This window comes from Oratosquilla oratoria, unplaced genomic scaffold (genome assembly GCF_046742065.1).
Source record: "Oratosquilla oratoria isolate Oo_2021 unplaced genomic scaffold, ASM4674206v1 SCAFFOLD208, whole genome shotgun sequence".
NCBI classification, from domain to species: Eukaryota; Metazoa; Arthropoda; class Malacostraca; order Stomatopoda; family Squillidae; genus Oratosquilla; species Oratosquilla oratoria.
The window spans coordinates 113734-119088 of NW_027467560.1; positions in this window are offsets into that span (position 1 = coordinate 113734).

Genomic DNA, 5355 nt, shown 5'->3' on the forward strand with positions numbered 1-5355 from the left:
TTTGACTATTCCAAGGCCTTTGATGTTAATTATGACATTTTGTTGGACAAATTGATAAACCTAGGGATTACAGGCAAAGTTCTTTTCTGGATTGAAGATTTTCTTACAGATCGGGTAATGAATGTTGTTGTGGCACATGCTAAGAGTTCACCTAAGCAGGTAACCAGTGGAGTCCCTCAGGGGTCAGTTTTGGGGCCTCTACTCTTCTTGCTGTACATTAACTTCATTACGTCAAATACCAGGTCTCCTACTAAGATATTTGCCAATGATTTGAAGCTGTATGTTAGTATTGAGGTAGGTTCAAAAGAAGATGCCTTGACTGCGGTGAGAAGATGTCAGGTGGACATTGATACTCTCTACCATGTATCTGAATCTTGGGGACTTGCACTCAATCCAGCAAAGTGTGTTGCCATAAGGTTTACCAGAAGCAATGCTTTTTGGACAGATTTGGTAGATGTTCATTATCATGTCAATAACGTATCTATTCCATTTCAAGAATCAGTTACTGACTTGGGTGTGTGTATTGATAACAAACTTAAATTTCACCAACATATTTCTAATATTGTACATAAAGCAAGTGGAGTATCAACCAGTATTCTCCGATCAACAGTTAATCGGCAAGACTCTTTTATGCTTCCCCTTTTCACCACACATGTGCGTCCTTTGCTTGAATATGCATCCTCAGTCTGGAACTTGGGTTATGTAGGAGATGTTAGACAGTTGGAGTCTGTACAAAGGAGATGGACAAGGGAGATACATGGATTAGAGGGTTTGGATTACTCGCAGCGACTAAGGACTCTTAACTTATACTCAATTAAAGGGAGATTACTTAGGCATGATATAATTAAATGTTGGCATATTTTTCATGGGAAACTAGCAATTTCTCGTGATGACTTGTTTCCTCGACCCTTGTTGAGTAGCACAAGGGGCCATGATTTCAAAATTGGTCACACCAGAACACAAGTAGAAGTACGGAGAAGGTATTTTAGTATTAGATGTGTGAATTTGTGGAATGAATTGCCAGCAGAACTTGTTAACTGCAGTGATATTGATGTGTTCAAACGAGGTCTCGCAGCTTATCTCGGTGATATATTATTTGATTATACTGCATAAGGCAGTACCAATCGACACCTTGACACAGTTCCATACAATGTTGCTGCTTATGATACACTATCCAGCCAGTAGCAATTAATATATAAATGTCATGTGTAGAATTATGGGCTGGCGTATCAGCAGAGTGTGGCTTCCTTGCCTACATCATAAGTTGTGTGTGGATGGGAAGCCCACCAGGTAAGAGAACCAATTTGAAGCTTGGCTGGACAAGTTCTGGGCAAATCAGGAGCTGGTATTTAACTATAGAGCTCCAATAGTCCAATACACACCACCACCAAACGATAGTAGTATTTATGTAGATCTGGAGTCACAGGTGTAAGCCTCTTCCAGGGGATCATCTGTCAGTATCTGTGAGTATAATGAGGACTGTACCGAGGGTCTCTTCAGGATGAGGGAAGACAGTGCGACAAGAGGACACACAAAGAAAATATCCAAGATCAGAGCCAGACTGAATCGTTACAAGTACTTCTCAAACTGAGTGGTTAGTGTCTAGAAGGGTCTCACTAAACGTCAACCAAAGTTGACCAACGCCTACCAAACCCAAACAATAACGGCTTTTGCTCAAATGCATATAATTATGTATTAAAATTAGCATATGGTTGCATTATGCGACCTATTTTCTTTAAAATGTGTGATTTTCATTAATTTGATTGAAGAGAAGTTACGTTTTATCCTCTGCAAAATTACCAAAGGTGCCGAACGCCGACCAAACACAAACACAATGACGGCTTTTGCTCAAATGCATATTTTTATACTAGAATTAGTATTTGGTTGCATTATTAGACCTATTTTCTTTCAAATGTGTGATTTTCATGAAATTTGGTCAAAAGTTGCATTATCACCTGCAAAATTACCAAAGCCGACCAAATTATGCATTTGAGCAAAAGCCATCATTGTGTTTGGTCGGCGTTGGTTGACTTTGGTAATTTTGCAGAGGATAAAAACGTAACTTTTCTGTAATAAAATCACATAAAAATTGCACATTTTAAAGGAAATTTGTCAAATAATGCAACCATATACTAATTTCTATATAAAATTATGCATTTGAGCAAAAGCCGTCATTGTTTGGGTTTGGTTGGCTTTGGTTCGGCTTTGGTTGACTTTGGTCGACATTTATTGAGACCGATCTGGAACAGTCTGCCAGATAGTATTTGCAAGGTCAGGAACAAAACTTCAATTATAGAGCAAAAATTAATACAGTGCGCTACCACCAGCCACAAAGTGTCCTGGCTACCATACCGGAGCCACAAGCCCTTTAAATGGGCCTCTTCTGGGGCATCATCTGTGAGTATCTGTGAATATCTGAGGTGAACATTGCATTCCTGAGTCTGAGAAAAGAAGGTCCAACTTAAGGGAACAATTTGAAGTTATTCAAGTAAAGGTGTAAAACAAAACTTTGACAAAATATATTTCATTGGAGTTGTAAATTTATGAAATAGCCTCCCCTGTCATATGGTACATTCAAAAAGTATATAATAGTTTGAATGTAGGCTTGATAAACATTGGAAAAAATGGGTGTACAATTTTGAGGAGGCCCTAATAATCAGGCATGTCAGACCACTGCCAGCCAGATCCAGTAGACAGTAAATTAGATGAAGATCTACACACGGAGAAATTAGCTATTGTTAAGCCTATTGTCAAAGGTGACCTTGATCCTCAGAGTCTGGGCTCATATAGACCTGTATCGAACTTGACTTTTGTTTCAAAGGTTATTGTGAATGTAATCTTGGATCAGTTATGGACTCATCTAAATGAGATAAATGCAATACCGGATGATCAGTCCGCATATCGACGGTTGTACTCCACCGAAACTACGCTATGTACTGTGGTGAATGATTTAATAGTAAAGATGGACGAGGGAAAGTGCAGTGTCCTAATTATGCTTGATTTGAGTGCTGCATTCGATACAGTAGTGCATAGCATTCTTTTGGATGATTTGCAGAGTTGCGGTATAGAGGGAAATGCACTGGCTTACTTAGAAAGCTATCTGATGAACAGAACGTATTGTGTACAGATTGGAAAATCCTATTCTAAGAAAAGATCTCTGCAGAGAGGAGTTCCTCAAGGAAGCGTACTTGGTCCTGTTCTTTTCTGTATATACACCATAGGATTATCTGAATTGCTATTGCGGCATGGTGTCAATTTCAAATTGTTTGCGGATGATACCCAATTCTACATGTCTATGTCTGATGTTAATGATGCTGAAGAGAAACTGGAAACTGTCTTGTCTGACGTCAAATCATGGATGGATGGAAAACAACTTAAATTGAATCCGAATAAAACTGAGGTGTTGATTGTGGGAAAGAAAATGAGTCTCAGAAGATTAGGTACTAGGAGTCTGCGGATATTGGATAGTACGTTGGATGGAAGAAGTGCTGTTAAGGATTTGGGTGTTCTATTGGATGAAAATCTCTCTTTTGAAGCTCAAATCAATAAAGTGGTGAAAGTTGCTGGATATCATTTGAGGAATATTGGTTTTGTGAGAAAATATTTGGATGAGGATACTGTAAAGATGCTTCTTCATAATTATGTTATAAGTAGACTAGATTATTGCAACTCTCTTTACTTTGGCTTACCAAAACATCGGCTTCGGAAACTACACTATGTTACGAACAGAGCTGTGAGATTACTCAGAGGTCTTGCACCTCGTGAGAGAGTAACTCCAGTACTCATGGAATTACACTGGCTACCATTAAAGGTGCGGATAGTTTTCAAGATATGTCTTCTGACTTTTTGAGCCTTGAAATATGGAAAACCAGAATATCTAAGGAGTCTTCTCAACGATTTTCAAGTGGATACTACTATGGGGCTTCGGCATAGTGATGGACAATATTGGTTGAATGAGCCAAGAAGTAATTTGGTAATGGGTTTTCGAGCGTTTGAAAGACGTGCGCCAAGACTTTTTAATGAGCTACCACTCAATGTCAAATTGAGTAGAAACTGTGCCATTTTCAAGAAAAATTTGAAGACACATTTGTTCACCGAGTGTTATGACATGGATGATTTGTGTATTAGAAGTGACTATAGTGTTTGATAACATCAATGGAGGCCCTGCAGAGCACCGATGCTGGTGGAGCGGGGTCTAGAACTCCCAAATAACAAGTAAGTAACAAGTAACAAGTAATAGACCTGCGTCCAGTAACTTGTAAAGAAACGTGAGCTGACATGGGACCTCAATGGAAATAAATTCTTTATGGGACTTTAGAATTATCCCTTCTTAACTGTGACTCAGTCTATATTATTTACATTTGTTGATTACCTAAATTGTATTGGTGTTGGCTTGAATTGCTTGTACAGTTATTTTATACTAAAAAATAATCAAATTGCACGTACCTTTTATCTGAAGAAGTTCCACTAGTTGACAATCGTGGTTATCACGAACTTGTTTTCAAAGATTGACACTTACACTTAAAATTAAAACTCACTCGAACAATAAAACAAAATGGTTAAACACTACGCTAGAGCACAAAACTATAGACGACACTTCGTTCACAAAAGTAATATTGGCACGCTTGCAAGAACACTACCGATATACTCACAACGGCTCATCAGCCGACACTAAGTTCAGAGTTTGACGCAGCTATGCCATTTATTGGGAATTTTTTTGTGAAGGTTTTATATGCTTCACAAGTGAAACAACAGAGCAGAATTTGAACTAGGATTTCTTTTTCTAATTATAATCGTCACCACCGCTTTGGGGAAAAATATAGACCTCAATGTTTATTTTTTTTTATTTCAAGAAAACTAAATCTGGAGAAAATTAGATGTCTAATTCATGACAATATTTCTACTGTTTGTAAATAGGTGACAAGTTGTTATGTTTGTGATATAAAATTGTAATGAAAGTCGGTTGGTATGATGCATGCGGGACCATAAGGTACGGTGCTCGATCAATTATCCTGTCAGACTGAATACATGCAAAGTTACGCTTACTCTTGTGCTGGATCATGGACCCACAATATGTACAATACTACAATATTTGAGTTTTCATTTCTGTCAAATTTTGAATACTGCGTGATCAACATCTATGATACCAGCATAAACTAATGTTCTCTCTGCAGGATTTTAGGTCTTCATATATAACCTTTGACCATGACATCTCAACAAGTTGAGGGAATAATAAATATAAGTCGATATTCGTAGAGTAAAATTGAAATTTTTCACATTTTTTGGTAGATAATTACTCTTATTGCCACAGTATTCTAGTACAGTCACTTCTCTACCGTGACGTCACTATCTTTA